Consider the following 17,986-nt stretch of genomic DNA (forward strand, 5'->3'; position numbering starts at 1 on the left):
ATTGCTATGAGGAATTATTAAAATTTGACCAAGGATGACTTGGGATAACCTGTTCTATTTCATGCTTCCTTGTGCACCTATCAGTTCTCTAACATGGTCCATTGTAAATCAATTCTTTCTTCTTTTAACCAATTTTCTTTTCTAACAGCATCTGTTAGGTTGTCAAATGAAACTGACAGAACTGATACTGAAAAACATCTATTTCTTTATCTTTAATGACATTATTTCAATTGAAAACTGCCAGCTGATGAAATTTGCACTACTTCTGCATCTATAAGAATATTTTTCAATGGGAACCTCTGCACTATGTAGCCACATGTCCCGCAAGAAAGTACTTACTCAGTGAATAAAAGAATAGACTCTTCTCTTGTTTTAGACTCGACAACATTTGCAGAAAAAATGCCTATGACCAAGTCAGAATCATCCTTCAGTGGCATGCATCAATAATCAACTGCAAAAATAGAAGTGGAATATTTAAAAACTGCTTGTATATTAAATTTGAACATAACATTCTTCAAGATATCTAGGATTAACAACCTCAGTACTTAGATATGCATTAGACTGAAGAACTACGTTAGGATTTTCAAATATTGGCACAAATATTTAAAAGAATAAAGAAATTGCTTTAAGTCAAGCCAGAAGGCTTGACTTAAAGCAATTTCTAAAACAAAATACTAGGTGGTAGATGATTCTCATCAACCGGTGCAATACCACCACTTTGCTTATTGGAGGCTTGAAGTGGTGGAACCCATGTTTAGTCTCCAGTGCTAAGTTCTGGTCAACCCTTCCCCATCTCTTCCATCATGCAGTATGACTAATAACTTTTGAGGTTATGATGGATATCATAGCGAGATCCAATCTTCCTTACATTTGGGAGTACAGCTCTAAAACAGGGTTCGCAGGCCAGCAACTAGTTAGTACACCGGACAGAACCCATTGGTAACTCTTTAGGAGGCTTCCGGATCAACTAGTGTATAATCTTGCTACCTCTACTCTGCCAGACAGTGACTGGAGGTAGTCCAAGTAGTGTGTATACGGGGGGGCATTGTCGAGGCCACGTTATGTCAAGGATCTGGGTATATTCTTACCATGTATACGCCATATCCAAAAATTTTATTACTTCATACAGCAAGTCCCCCTCCAATTTTTCTTACTACTGAATACACCATGAATTGTCAAACTAATAGAGTAAGCTTATCTGCAAAAAGATCTAAACCTCCCAAGCACTTCCTAATTAATTTCACAAATATACGTGGTCTCAATTCTAATCTCAATGATGTCCATTTCCACTTGCAGTCTGCCAAACCCCATGTACTTTTTCTGACAGAATCTCAGTTATCGGTTGATTCAATTACTGTTCATCTCAGTTGCCCAAACTAATTGCTGTATGATTCCTTTCGCCTCAAAGGTGGCACTTGTGCATATGTCCATTCCAATATTCCCTGTCAGAGACTTGGTAATTTGGAATCTTCTCTACCTCTGTGTCAAATTCATCTGTTGTCTCTACCATTCTCCAACACCTCTAATCACTTGGAGCTCTTCAACTTCCTCTCTTTACAACTCGACTTTCTCCAGTCCAACTTTCCTAACCGTGAGGTATTTTTCCTTGGTGATTTTAATGTTCACAACTCCAGCTGGCTTCCGTTTTCTAGTCACACGTACCCAGCTGGTCGAGATACTGAGGTTTTTGCAATTACTAATGACCTTGCAGAGATTGTTCATTTACCTACAAGAATACTGGACAATCCTAATCATACAGCCAATACGCTTGATCTTTTTCTCACAAACAACCCTTCTAAGTACAAGGCTGAAGTGAGTGGTCCTTTAGGTACCTCAGATCACAACTTGGTGATTGTCTCTTCTCCAATGGAGCGTTTATCTCATGGCAATTTCCAATCTCGTGTTGATTGGCATTACAAGAATGCAAAATGGGATAACCTGCGGGATTTCTTTTCTTATTTTCCTAGGTCGGACTACCGTTTCAAAACTTCTGATGTCAACGTTTGCTCAGATCATGTCAGTGAAATTATTCTTGTAGGAATGGAATCCTTTATCCCAAACTCCATTTTAAAATCACGTCCTTTATCTAAACCTTCGTTTTCCAATAAATGTGCTGAGGCCATTCAGGAGAATGTTGCATATCGTAATTGGCTTGTTCCCAATTCTTCAGTTTCATTTTCTGCCTAATTCAAAGCTCGCAACAATTGTAAAGCAGTTATTAATCAGTCCAAACTAGATTTTGAACAAGCTAAGAGTAGAAAGCTTGCTTCTTGCCCTAATGGTAGCCAAGCATTCTGGTCTCTTGTCAAAGCTATTGGCCGCAACTTTTGCCCATCTCTGCTCCCACCTCCACCAAAACTAGATGGTTCTGTTGTCACTACGGCAAAGGATAAAGCTGACCTGCTAGCATTCCATTTTGCTTCCAACTCGTGTATTAATGATCTTGCTAAAACACCGCCCACCATTCCAAACATGCACCATTCAATGCCTCCTGTGGTCTTCTGTCAAAGGGATGTCAGAAGGATTTGACGAATCTTGATATTAAGAAAGCTCCAGGGCCTGATGGTATTTCTCCACTTGTTCGCAAACCTGTGCTCCCAAACTTACTCCTGTTCTTTGCCGCCTTTTTTCACTTTCTTATTCCAAAGCTGTTTTTCCTTCTGCTTGGAAATTTACTCATATCCAGCTAGTTCCTAAAAAGGGTGACGAATCCCTCCCATTCAATTATTGTCCCATTGCAATTACTTCTACTTTTTCTAAAGTAATGGAGAAATCAACTAACCGCCAACTCTTAAACCACCTAGAAACCTTCCGTGTGATCAACGATCGCCAGTATGGATTCCGTCTGATCAACGATCACCAGTATGGATTCCGTCAATATCAATCAGCTGGTGATATCCTGGCTTATGTTACCCATTTATGGACAAATTTAATGGGAATGTTTGGTGAAACACAAGCAGTTGCTCTAGACATCTCAAAAGCTTTCGATCATGTTTGGCATAAAGGGCTTCTAAACAAGCTTCCATCTTATGGTTTGCCAACTGTTTTTTTGTAATTGGTTATCCAGTTTTCTCTCTGATCGCTCATTAAGGGTGATGGTAATGGCTCTCTGTCTCCTAACTTCTCTACTTCTGCTGGTGTCCCCGAATGTTCAGTTCTTTCCCCCATTCTTTCCTCTTATATATTAATGACCTTCTTCCATTGACTGGAAATCCTATCCATAGTTTTGCTGATGACAGCACATTGCATTCCACTTTCCATTTTGAGAAACCTTGCCCTACTCAATCAGCTTAACTTCTTGAATATCCGCTACCAATCCCTTAAATACCGATCTCCAGGTAATTTCCAGTGGGGCAAAGACAACTTAGTTGATTTCAATCCTTCTAAAAAACAGATTTGTAATGTGCTTGCCTTTCTAGGCAAGTTGATATATCTCTTTTGGGGATTACCATGACTTCTAATCTCTCTTGGCAAAGCACATTACAAATATTGCTTCCTCTGCATCTAAAACTCTTGGTTTTCTTTCGCTCTCGGCATTACTTTTCTTCCAAACAGTTGTTCACTCTGTAAATCAGAAATCTGCCTTAGCATGAAATATTGTTCCCATATCTGAGGCAGCGGCCCCAAAACCGCTCTCAGGCTTCTAGATTCCATTCAGAAAGAGGGCAGTTAGGTTAATTAATGATTCATCTCTAACAGAGTCTTTCCACTTGCTGTCTCATTGACATACTGTTTCTGCTGCTTGCCTTTTCTACAGATACTTCCATGGGCACTGTTCTTCTGAATTGGCTTCTATAATTCCCACTCTCTCAAAACAGTCCAAACTAGTGCCACCACCAGTCAACATCCATTTACTAACCAACTTCAAACTCACAGAACCAACTTTTCATCTTCCTCGTTTATTCACTCAACTGCCATTTTTTGGAACAAATTTCCTTCATATGTCTTTCCTGAAAATTACAGTCTGCAGAAGTTCAAGTCTAATATCAACAAATATCCTCTCTCGTCTTCTCAACCTCTAACCCAAGCACGGTACTAAGTACTGTAGGTTCTAATACCTCTTGTATTTGGGGTTTTCATAAAAAAAAAAAAAAAAAAGGAGACGGGAATATGAAAAAACTTTCTGCATGACTGAGAAAAACATGCCTATAATTATCAGCTGCCTTGGCCTGTTTAAGATTGTTTTCACTAGAATTTTGAAATTCACATCCTTTTTCTTGGGTAGCTCATTAATTTGTATTCTTTCGAAACTTCTTTTGTGAACTGAATTTGGATATGAATCCAGTGGTACTCATTAGCATCTGCTTTTACTTTTTAATTTGATAATTCTGAAAAGCGCTCATTAAGTTTTTTCTAACCACTTTGAACCTCTTCTTTAAACTGATCAAAGATTGCCACTGTTCTACCAGTCTAGTTACACATTTAACCAAAGATGCCCGACAAGTACACAAATGTTTTAAAACTATTTTCACTTCAGCGGCATGCACAAGTTAACACTGTTTAAAATCAGTCTTTCCTTTTAGCACTTCTTTCTAAATAGTAGTAAATTTTTATTAAGTAATTATCCATTTTCAGAAAAAGGCATCGTACTCCCTTTTCACCACCACACAAATTAATAAGATGACAAGGACAGCCTATTTCTAGCAAGTGCTCAATCACCTCTTTTAATATCCTTGCTACTCCAGTTTTTCCAATCGAAAATGACACATTATTCAGAGACTTCACTACCGCTTCTTTCCCTATCCATGCAATTTCGCTAATAATGTCTTTTGTTTTTTGTTCTACAACTTTTTTTTTTTTGTTACTTCACTATTAAGGATTATATTGCTGAATGATGTGCCTATACAATTAGCACAATTCTGAGGAAAATTATGCTCTAGGACAAAATACGCAAATAAATAATCACCATGTAAGAGATCATTGTTACTATGACATGCTATATCTACATTTATGCATTTCTTTCATATGCATTGCATGTCTTATTACAATTTGTTACCTGCAGCTTAAATTTGAAAAATCACATTTACATATAGTACACAAGACAAATATGTTACCTTTTTCATATTTCATAACACACGGAAAATCTTGCATGCACCCACACACAAATAATGTGTGGTTTGCAACATAAATAAAGTGCCTGTGAAAATGAAAATGAAAAATACACAAAGTGCATGAACTATATAGAAGTTTAAGGAATAGTAGAAACTGGAAGTGAAGTAGTGGTGAAAAAGTGAAAGATTTGAAAAACCTTTCACAAAAATGAACTGGGACTGTGGAAGCAAACAATATACAAAAATAATTTTATACATATAAATAAAAAATAATAAATAACAAATAAATAAATAAATAACACTGTATTCAGATAGGGAAAAGCAATTTTAGCAAGAGGTCGAATCAAGGGATGGCAAATATGCAAAATCTGAATACAGTAAATGAAAAGATGATGTATAGCCAGGAATGTATCATCTTTTCATTTTACCTTTGAATTTTACCTTCTTGGTATTTTTTATTATTATTATAGTTATTATTATTAGTATTTCTTCCACCTCTGTAGGGTCAGCTACAAGATATATGCCTACTTTCACACTCTTTTCCCGCATTTATACTCTCCATATCACATTAAATTAGGCTGCTCTGAGTATATCTATCTCGTGTTTGAAACAGAGGTCCCTACTTATTTGTTGTTTTCCTTGGTTTTGGCGACTGACCCCTGATGAAATCGCAAAATCACTGCAATTGCAACAATGAGTAATTTTACTTTGCTAACTTTGTTTATTACAGGTACTTTCTTGCAATTTTACTATGGATTCAACAGATAGTTCTTTAGATTACTCTTCCCTATACCTATAGGCTCTATATATTTTTATCTATATTCCTTATAGTTGCTAGTTTCTTCTACTATTAATGTAGTAATATACAACTATAATGCCTTATGCTTTTCATACTCTTTTACAGCTTTCATATTCATTACCCTCCCCTCTTAAAAACTTAATACTATATACACACACACACACACACACACACACACACACACACACACACACACACACACACACACACACACACACACAGTAAGACCCCCCCCCTTATCCACAGGGGATATGTCCCAAGACCTACCATGGATGCTGAAACCACGGATATAAGCAAACACCTGCCGACCCCACATATAACGTGATTTTCTTGTGCATACATACATATAATAAAGTTTAATTGATAAAATAAACACACAGTAAGACATTACTAACATTAAATATGGTAATAATAAAGTACAGCAGGCTCTCGATTAGCTGTAACACTTCAAGACTCCAAATAAAAAATAAAAAATCAACAAGAAATCATAAAATTCAAGTAATAACTAGAATAGGTATAAACAGATATTTTTCAAGTCGTAAATAAGCGACAAAAACCAATGTTATAAGTAGTCATTGGAAGATTAATGTACCTATTATCTTGAAACCCCAGTTGTCTTCACACCTACCACTCAAAATAAAAAATAAAATAAAAAAGAGACCATATGTTTATTTTGATTTAATGTATCCCGTCAATTGTTGTGTTCCGTTGCACCGCAAAAGGACAAATTTTGTTTTGTTATTTATGTCAGGGATGTTGGAATTTTTTTTTTTTTTTTATAGTAACTATTTGTTTTTTTGTTTAGAAATCGAAGGTGATGGGCAAACGCAAGAGTTGTGCTTTCAATTAAACAAAAACTTGAAATTATTCAAAGTTTGAAAACGGTGCATCCATTAAATCTCTAAAGAACCATTATAATGTTGGTGATCAAACCATATGCAACATTGAAAAAAATAAAGTGAAGCTATTAGATTTAAAATGGACATCATAATTATTAAAGGGAAGTATCATATTGGACACGCGGGTAGTGCGTGATAAGTTTTTTCGTTTTTTTTCCCCTGGTTAACCACGGGTAACTGAATCAGCGGATACCGAATCAGTGGATATGTGGGCACAACTGTGTGTGTGTATATATATATATATATATATATATATATATAATAGTTAATTAAAACCAGTGGAGATAACAAAAAATAAAAAATGGTTTCAAAAAATCAAATGCACCTAAGCGCGCAAAGGATGCAGATGTATATATAATAAAAAAGCCAAAGTTAGTAACACTAAAAGCCACAAGGAAAAGAGTAGATTAGTTATAGATTAAAGATAAAAGCTAGCATAGGCCAGGTGGCAAAATAGAGTTACAACTGAGACCATAAAAAGACAGAAAAACAAAAATGTGAGTATTTTTAAGAATAGTATCGCGCAAAGCAGCAGATAACTAATTCTTAAATTGATAAAACTTTTAAGAGATAGAATTAAAGATATAAACTAGATAGGATATGGCAAATGCACCGAAGTACAAAAAGCAGCAGCAATGGATGCAAATGTAAGAATATGCATATTAAAAAATATGTGTAAAATAATAAAAAACGTTTACCTCAATTCAGAGAAATTAAGAGAAGTTTTCCTTCCTGAAGCGTTGTCAGCTTCAAAAAGGAAAATCGTTTTTGCAATTTTTTCATTAAATTCTTTTAATTAATTTTCTTTTTTTAATTGCTTAAATTGATTTTTAGTTGTGTTAAATTGATTTTTAATTATTTGTTACTCTAATGTAAGATTTTCGATTTTTTCGTTTTAATTTCTGGAGAGTTCATATAGAAGTGTTCTATGTACTATATTGAGGTAAACTTCTCTTATTATTTTACAAATATTGATATCAACGTAGAACGTATTGAGCATTACAGCTCGTTCATAATATATAATTAAAAAATATGACAAATAAAATAACAATAAAGATGATGGTAGTGCAAAACGTCCAAAAGCCACGGGCCAAAAAGGAAGATAGTCGAAAAAGTGGTAACCTTTAAAATATGGTTACTTTTAAAATAAAAAATAACAGCAGCCTACATCAGATAAAGGTGGGAAAATTTTTTGCAAAAATACCTCGAAACGGGGAAGAGAAGCAAATATGCCATTAATTAAAAAAAATTGAAATCTGATGATGGCAAAGTGAAAATTAATACGTGATTAGGTATTTCATCAGGAGACTACACACAACCATGCATCAAAGGACTACGTTTCCATACTTGCCAATAGCTATGTAAGGGAAATTTAAAAATGTAAATGAAACGGAAAGATATCTCTTACATAGTATGGACAAGGTAGTTTTTACGCGGTTTTTAAAAAAGAAGATACAAGTAAAAATTAGTAAAAAGAAAATGAAAAACTGGAAGATTAAACAATTATACCTAAAAATGGCAACGAGAAAATACATGAGGTTAGACTGATAGCTGCAAGCCAAATAGTAACAAGTAGGGACAAATCTTAAATATCGTGAAAGAGCTACGAAAAGCTCTCTTTCATGTTAGTTGCTGTATTATTCAGTAAGTGTCAACAGTGAACACAATAATAAAGGTGAAAGACAGAATATGAGAAGCAGTGAAGTGATCGGCACCAATGAAGTCAACTATGATAGGAAATACATATCAGTTTTTACTGTACAGTTTCTTCCTTTAATGTTTTCTTTTCTTATGTACCACTCCAGCAACTTCGCCGCTGTGCCCAGATAAAGATTTCAATTGAACTAATAAAAAAAAAATATATATATATATAACTATTTTTCTATATATATATATATATAACTAATATATAAGCATTTTTCATCATTCTTCTGAGGATATTATGTGGTTTTTGTAATTTTGGCACAGATATAGGAGCAATGTTTTATTAGTCGTTTCAGAGTTAGGTAAAACTCGACTTACGTAAGAATTCCTGGAACGTAATGTCAGGGCTAGGCGCCTCGGTAGCCAGGTGGGAAGGAGCAGCAGTGCGTAGCACACACTCTTCTTGATTAGACCGAGGTTCGAGCCCATCACCAACAAATACGGAGGATGCGGAGAGGTCAAGGGAATGACCACCGCATATTCCCGGAGCAATATGGCCTCAGTTGCTAATGCTCCTAAAAACCAAATAACGAACAACAAACAATGTAATGTCGGGGACTTACTGTATTTTTGGATTAAACGGGAAATCGATTATCCAGGATTTTTATTTTACCATCTATCCTGGAAAATAGAGAGTCTACTGTATAAACAAAGGATATTTATTAATAGTTAAGCCAAAGTTAAGTAATATTTGACAGGTGCTTTCAAAATATTCCAAAATGAGCATTTACAACCTTTATACAACAGTTTTGGTAAACACAACAATTATGGCTGAAATGTTATCAGAAGCCCTCAATTTGCTTTAGTTTATCATTTTAAATAGAAAACAAAATGAAAAGTTTACCAGGTGCAAACTAATATTTAATTGAACCGTCTCTGGCCCTGATAACAGCAGCACAAAGTCGAGGCATTGACAAGATCAATTTCTGAAAAAATCAACTGATACTTCATGCTTCCAAACAAGAATTATGGCTTCCTGAAGTTCATAAAGGGTCTTTGGTTTCTTTCTGGCAACTGCAGATTCCACACAATGCCAAAAGTTCTCTTTAGGATTCAGGTCCATGCTGTTTCCTTGTCAGCTAAGAGTTGTAATGGACCACTCTTCCAACCATTTTTTCACCTCTAACAAATGTAAACACATTACTGTTGAACAACCTTTAATGCAGAAATGAAGCTAAGTGCCTACAGAAGTGCCCACGTACTTTTTTTTGCCCGATGACAAGGAGCAGAGTCACCCTGAAAGATGCAGTTACGTAGCAGGTTGAAATGATCTCTAATGGTTGGCAGCAATTTGCCTTCCAATATAGTCAGATATTCATTGGCATTTACGGAAGCTTTCATAAACTACAGGTAACCTGTCCGCAATACGAAATGCACCCCCCATATCATTTGGCTGCTAGGGAATTTCACTGTAGACACCATATAGTCTGGATGGTATTATTCACCACATCTACGGCGAATCGTTTGTCTCCCATCAGAGCCTTGCAGGTTGAATTTCTTCTCATCCGAGAAAATAACTGACTTTCATTGCTTGGGGGTCCATTTGACATGCTCCTAACACCAAATTAATCAGGCCTTTTTCATTTTTGTGTGAGGAGGGGCTTCTTTTTAGGAAGACAGGCTACAAGTCCATTTTTGAAGAGTATTTTTTAACGACGGGCTATTAGTCCATTTTTTAACATCTTCTTACTGTTACTGCACTTGCTACCACTCCTGTATGTTCTTCCCATTCTCTTTTCAGCTCAGATGAAGTTTTACGGTTTTTAAGGCATAAGCGCTTTAAAACGCAGTCCTGTTTTGCCACAGAGGCTCGTTTACATCCGGTTCCTTTTTTCCTATCAGCAGAACCAGTATTCTTCGTTTGGAAAGAAATCCGCTCACTGTCAACTGATTACAAGACACTCTATAAGCAATATGATGGGAAGAACATCCTTCCTCACATAAAGCAACAATAGCACTCTTTCCTCGTGGCGTCAAATGCACGTAACTCACCATCCTGACACAAGCAAGGAATGACTGCAACTCTTGCAGAGCGTGCTTATATAGCTGAAAGTAACAGCTGATGCAATATTACGTCATTACCTACGCGTGTCAATCTTATCTGATGCAATCTGTAAGAAATATTGCCATATACTTACATTAGTCCTCAATAACGTAAATGCATCGCCCCTTAAAATTACAATTTTAAGGGGTGATGCACTTTCTTTGAACACCATCGTATATATCTTCTGACATTTTGCATCATATTTCTCTTAATCTTACTAAAAGACACTGTGACAATATGATCAACTATGACAAAACACAATAAAAAGAACATTATAACCTCACATTTCTATTTTGCAGTGTAGACTAGCACATATGATGACCAATTTGTTAACAAAAATAAACAGAAATTTGTAATTTTTTAAAAAAATTACAATTTTACCACTATTTTTTTGCAAAAAGGAAAAGGCAGAGAAAACCTGAATTTGTGAAAGAAAGACAAAGGAACTGTCACCAACCATATGTTTACACGGAGAAAGAGTCAAATCGAATAAAAAATTTTTTTTAAAAAAAGATGAAGAATCTCTTAAATCTGGAGTGTTGGCAATATGCATGGCAAACAAAACCAACTACACCAGTGTATACTAGCCCTCTGATACAACTAGACAATCTCACCTGATATATGCCTGCCTATCTATGAAACTGCACTTTTAGCATATTAAAATGCACTTCTAACCTATCACATTAGGATAGCTAAATAAAACAACAACAACCAGTTACAGCTGCTGGTAATGTGTGAACTGGTGTGGTATTTACTCAACAATCACAGTAATCAGCCTTGTCTTTTCTCTTCCATACATAACCGAGAGAGAGAGAGATCAGTATTAAAATCATTTGATAATTTATGTATTACACCTAACTTTAGATTTATTTATATATATAATAATACATACCAAACTTAAATTGTGCATCTTAAATTACCCTATAGCATGTGTTTTGTTCCTTAGTTATCATCTATATATTCATAGTCCCTCAATTCTATAACCCAAATAAGTTCTATACCAGAGTTATATTTATCCCAAAATATAACTCAGTTCCCAAGATCAAAAGTCAAGCTACAATCCCATCCATAATCAAAATACTTTGTGGATATACTTAGCCAAAAGTGTTAAAGAGGTGACCAAATCAAACGCCTAAACAACGAGACCAATATAATGATAAATCATATGAAGACATACATATATACATATAAAAATACATGGGTATTAAAATCATGTTATAATTTATGTATGATACTAACTATAATTAATGTACTGATTCAGATGTACATATATATATACAGGTATACCTTGCTTAACGACAGGATTAGGTTCCTTGAAACGAGTCGTTAACCGAAATGTCATTCAGCAAATGACGATTTTCCATATACATGTTATGATGATTCCTTGAAATAAAATTAAGTACTGAATGTTAAATATAACATTTGTTAGAGCGTAATACAGTAATAGTGAAAGAAGTAGATTTAACTATTTTGCATAAACTAGCAATAACAATAGCCTAGCTATAAAAAAAGCATAATAATAAAAGAGATCGAAACTTTTGTGGATCAGTCATTTATTTAATGAGGACTCACCCCCATTTGGCCTATAATCTTAGAAAATAGAAAAACTGTGGAATAAAAAAAAAATAAATAATGAATATTTTCAATGTTGTGTTTATTAAACTTATTCGGTCCCAGATAGTGATGATTTTTCATCTGTATTTTTAAGGTGGTTGAGATCATTTAAAGTTGTTTATTCTTCTCCACTTTGTACAATGTCTGATAGAAATTGTATGTTTTTTATGTCCCTGCTGCTCCTTCATGTCTTCTTTTTTCTCAGAAAAAATTATCATTGTATCTTCTAAGTAAAAAGCTTCTAACAAACCAGGCCATAGTTTTTTTTCTAAGTTCCATTCATATTGTATTAGTAGCAGTAGTGGCAAATGATGCAAGAAAGCAAGCTTCTTTTAGCATCGACCAAAAAAAAAAAAAAAAAAAAATCTCCCTTGATACCCTCCAAAAATTTGTCTAGTTCTTTGTTTAATTTATTCAAACCATCCAATTCCACAGCAACAGATAGAAGTCTGTTCCAACAATCAACCACCCGATGGCTGAAGGCAAACTTCCACACATCTATCCTGCAACCATCCTTCCCCACTCAAATTTATGCCCCCTCATGTGTGTAGTCTCAGCAAGAAAAAGAATGTCATTCACATTCAGCTTACTCAAACCATTCAAGGCCTTAAACACTTCAATCAGATCACGCCACACGTACCTAGTTTCTGGAAGCTGCAATTTGCAGAACTGAAGCCTTTCTCAGTGAGAGCACCCTTCCGTTCCCTTCACCAATCTGGCTGCCCTTCTCTGCACCCATTCCAGCATTCTACATCCTTTCCTAAAGTGAGGCCTCCAGACGTGTATACAGTACTCAAGATGCAGCCTAACCATGGCCTTATACAAATGGATAATCACTCCTTGTCCCTGCCAGCAAAGTTTCTGTATATCATTGAAAAAACTCCATGAGCTATTCTGGCAGCATATCTGCACTGCTCAGAGAATTTCATATAGGACTGCCCAATTACCTGATTTGCATGCTGCTTCCACTCATTGAGTATTTTCTATTCATTTTAACCTTTTCAGCAGCATACATATACACTGTAAATGTTTAATGTGAAAAATTAGTTAACATTAAAAAATATTCTGATCCCGACAAAATGCCATGTGATTTCATACATTTATTTTATTTTATTTTCACATGAACAAAAAAACGCTTAACATGAAAAGATTTCGCATCTCAGAAGAACAAAAAAATATACCGGCTACTGTGTCGTCACAAAATTTTTACCGTTTATGACTCAACTTTCTATTGACTAGGCCAACATCTGATGATAAACAATATGTAGATAGTACAAGGATGCCACTTGCCGCACACCACCTTTATCATTTTAAACAAATGGGATTACCCGTCGGCAGGCAAAACATTTCATTTACAGTCTTGAAGTGAGTGACACGTACTGTATAAAGTGGTGAATTTCGCGTTTTATTGGGTAAGCAGCGATAGAACAACTCCGTGAATTTATCACCATCAACTGTACAATGAAAAAAATCAGGGCGTAAACAAAGCGCTATTTTGCTTAAAGTTAAAATGGAGTTGCTTAAAGCAGTATGTAGGGGATTCTTCGAAAACAGACATTTGTAAAAATTTCGGAATCACTAACTCTACGTTGTCGGCAATCATAAAGAATAGAGACCAACTTACTGCAATGTTTGAGCGCAGTATGTTTGAGCCGGATAGGAAATGGATGAGAATGGCCAAACACAAAGATTTGGAGGCTGCATTGCTTGTTTGGTTCAAACAAGCTAGGTTTCAGAATGCTCTAATATCGGGAACTCTATTAATGGAAAAAGCAAATGTGTTTGCAATTCAAATGGGGATTGAATTCACTGCGAATCTAGGCTGGTTGGAACATTTCAAGAAAAGAAACGGCATTGTTTTTAAAAATGGTTACGATGAAGCAAATCAAATTTCACTGAGTATGACATCAGATTGGCTGCAGTCTACATTGCCCACAGTGCTTGAAGAATATAGCACGAGAGAAGTCTTTAACGCCAATGAAACGGAGTTGTTCTATCGCTGCTTACCCAATAAAATTTTATCGCTAAAGGGACAGCAGTGTCTGACAAAAAGTCCAAAGACAGGATAACGGTAATGGTGGTTTGCAATTCGGACGGATCTGAAAAACTGCCCTTATTCATTATCGGGAAGAGCATGAATCCACACTGTTTTAAAAATGCAAAAAAAATACTGGTTGAATACAGGGCAAACAAGAAGGCATGGATGACCACAACAACATTTACTATCGGCTTCTGAATTTAGATTAGTGTTTTTTAAGCAAAAAGTTGTTGTTGTGATGGGGGTTTAATGGCGCACGAGCTGCTGGGGCTATAGTGCGCCTATTCATAGGAAAATAATAAAAATCAAATTTCAGATAGAATGAATTTATGGTTTATTAGAGTGATGTTTTAAAATTTATGATACAATCCAATTTTTTTCAAAAAAGAGAAGAATTCGTTGATGTTTGCATCGTCACCTATAATATTTTTTAATGTCTTCGGTTCCGGAAGATTTTTTTAGGGAAAGGAGGATGGATATTCTGTCCTGATCATAGTGAGGGCAGTCAACGAGAATGTGTTTGACTGATAAGTGCGAGGAACAGTGTGGACAATGAGGAGGATCCTCTCCTGTAAGTAGGTGAAGGTGAGTCAGATATGTATGTCCTATCCGTGCTCATGCAAGCACTACTTCTTCCCTTCGTACTGTTTTGGTGCTAGAGCGCCAAAGCTGTGAATCCTGTTTCAACTGATAAAGTTTATTATTGCTTTGGGTGTGCCATAACTCTTTCCACATCGCAAGACATGTTGTTTGTATGATATGATTATAATCATAGATTGGAATAGGAGCAAGGGTCAAATCATAAGTTGACGGATTTTTGGCAGTTTTGTCAGCGAGTTCAATCCCTTTTATCCCCGAATGGGCTGGGATCCAGCAAAAGGTCACTGATTGATGACGTTCCTCAATTTTTAATAACAGGCTTCTGATTTGGTTTAATATAGGATGAACCTTATAAGAAAAGTTTTGTATTGCTGTAATTGAGCTTAGAGAGAGTCAGTGTATACAATATATTTTCGAGATGGGTAGATATTCAGGTTTTCTAAAGCTAACTTTATTGCATGAAGTTCTGCAGAGAAGCTGCTATACTCAGGTGGAAGGGAAGCAGAAATGATTGTAGAGGGAAATACTGCTGCTGCTCTAACAGCTGAGTGTGATTTGGAGCCATCAGTATATATTGGCAATAAACTAGCATATTTCTGAATATGGCTTGTATGGAGTTGTTTCACGTTGAGTGACGGTAGAAGATTCTTTCCCCATTTTTGAAGATAAGTATCACAAGTTAATTGTGGAGGAGGTGTCCAAGGTGGGAGAAAGCATTTCACTACGTCTAGCCTGTTGATATTAGGAATATTCCAACTCTGTGTTATTTCAATTAGGCGTAAGCCTGCCGGTCTTATTTTACTGGGTTTATTTCTATAAAGGTTTTGCAGGGGTGGATTAAAGAGATATGGCCCAATAGGATGCTGACAGCAGTTTTGTATTCGGGCTGCATACTTAAGAAGTAGTGTTTTCCAGCGGAAACAAAGAGGGGGCCTCATGTGCTTCAATATATAAACTTTGGGTAGGGGATGTACTGAATGTGCCAAGGGCAATCCGCAGTGCACCATGCTGTATAGGGTCCAACCAGCGAAGTGTACTCTTTAGGGCAGAATCGTAGATTGGAGCACCATAATCCAAACGGAATCTGATCAATGCTCTATATAGCAGAAGCAAAGATGTACAGTCTGCTCCCCAAGACATTGCAGATAAAGCTCTGAGTATGTTCAGTATTTTAAGGCAGGAAGTACGCAGCGATTTAATGTGCTCAAAGAAATTTAATTTTCTGTCAACGATTAATCCCAAGAATCTGATATTGTTGGTCACAGGAATGGTAAAATTTGACATCTGAAGTTCAGGATCTGTATGCAATTTTCGTTGATTACAAAAGTGGACTGCAACAGTTTTCTGCTGAGATAGACGATAGCCATTGAGTCCTGCCCACCTTTGCACCTTATTCAAGGATAACTGCAGTTGCCGTTCAATGGATCTCATATTCAATTTTAAGGGCAAAGAGGGTTGCACTCAATAGAGAACCTTGTGGCACTCCTTCCTGTAAAAATGTCATAGAAAGCGAGTTGTGGTATCGAACTTGGAATGAACGATTCTGGAGAAAGTGTCTGATGAATATAGGAAGGTTGCCTCGTAGACCAAGGGCATGGAGGTCGCTGAGAATGCCATGACGCCAGGTAGTGTTAAATGCCTTCTCTATGTCTATGGAAACCAAAACGAGATGTTCATTTTTTACGAAGGCATTGCGAATTGCAGACTGCCTTAATCATGAGATCTAAGGAGGACCTGTTCTTACGAAAGCCATGCTGATTATTACTCATTAGGTGTTGTGTTTCAATCGTCCAAACAAGTCGATTAGGAATAATTTTTTCAAGTAATTTACCGAGGCAACTGGAGAGGGAAATTGGTCGGTAATTGTATGGCCTTGTAGGGTCTTTTCCAGGTTTCAAAAAGGCAAGAACTGTGGCATGATGCCAAGAGATGGGATAAATGTTTTCCATAAATATTCTGTTATAGTAGACCAGTAGTATTTGTAAATTTTTGTCAACAAGGTTTTGTAACATGATATAATATATTCCATCTGGCCCAGCAGCACCGTTGTGTGTCGTTTTCATGGCATGTAGAAGTTTGTGATATTGAAGAGTTTTTTGTTTTGTTTTGGTTTTATTGGCGCATTAGCTACTAAGGCTATAATGCGCGAAGACCATGTCATTTATAAAATAATTTAAACTTTCAGTGACCTAATTATTTAGGTCACTATGTCAAGAAGTATAAGAATATGTAAACTTTATAAACGAGTAAAAATATTTATTGATTTTAAAAATCTGAAAATACCAGATACATTGTTATTGTCGGATAAAATCTGACTGAGTGTATACGGCTGTCAGATGATTAAAAGCAGTAAAACGGATATTACTAAAATCTGGACAATCAATTAAAATGTGTCTCATAGTTAAAATTGTGGCACAGGACACACACACACATAGGAGGGTCATCAGCCCTCAACAAAAACGAATGAGTTAAATGACTGTGTCCTATGCGGGTCCGGGCAAGAACAACTTCTCCTTATGATTCCTGCGCAGACTAGACTGCCACGGTTCAATTACAGGCTTTATACATATAGTTTATTTCCAGTCTGTCTATTCCACGAGTCCTGCCATTGGGAGTTTATGTTTTGGTGAATTATTTGTCTGTAGTCTGTATAGGGGACTGACAGGCAGAGGTTATTATTGGGAATTGCTGATTTGGCTGCGGCGTCAGCCAAATCATTTCCCCTAATCCCAATGTGGCTGGGAATCCAGCAGAAGCTGATATCATATTCACGTCCAAGGAGGAAGTGAATCTTCTGCTGAATACTAGACAGAACTGGATGAGGATTATACCTCACAGATATTAAAGACTGTAACACACTGAGAGAATCGGAATATAAAATGAACCGTTGGTATTGGCATTCACTAATGTGATCCAAGGCTAACTCTATAGCATGCAGCTCTGCAGTAAATATACTGCATTCAGAGGGAATCTGCTCCAATGTAGTGCTGTCTGTAAAGACAGCAGCAGATCCCACATGAGTCCAACTTCGAACCGTCTGTGTAGACTGGCGCGAAGTCGGAATATTCAGCTCGGTGTGCTGAATAAAGCTGCAGGTAGACCGATGATGGAGTGTCCGACTTTCCCCAATTTCTAAGGGACAAGTCACATGCCGGGATATGAGCATGCCAGGGTGGAAAGGGTTGCTTTGGTGTTTGGGCAACCTTGTCTACCTTGATATTAAGTTCTTTGAGAGAG

The 17,986-nt window shown here is 36.3% G+C and overlaps 1 protein-coding gene across 9 annotated transcripts in view; it reads right to left on the minus strand.

Annotated features, from left to right (window-relative positions):
- The window catches only part of Gyf (GIGYF family protein Gyf), a 915,224-nt gene that overhangs the window by 737,301 nt on the left and 159,937 nt on the right, over positions 1-17,986 (minus strand). Inside the window, exon 1 of one of the 9 annotated variants that reach the window (XM_090381593.1) lies at positions 11,785-11,879. The exons of 7 other annotated variants lie outside the window; for them this stretch is intronic. The gene's annotated coding sequence lies outside the window, so the exon portion shown is untranslated. Of the gene's footprint in view, positions 1-11,784; positions 11,880-17,986 lie in introns of those variants that run through there. One more of the 9 variants, XM_090381594.1, reaches the window with a different exon arrangement.

This window comes from Mastigoproctus giganteus, chromosome 9, assembly GCF_048544385.1.
Source record: "Mastigoproctus giganteus isolate SK-2022 chromosome 9, ASM4854438v1, whole genome shotgun sequence".
NCBI classification, from domain to species: Eukaryota; Metazoa; Arthropoda; class Arachnida; order Uropygi; family Thelyphonidae; genus Mastigoproctus; species Mastigoproctus giganteus.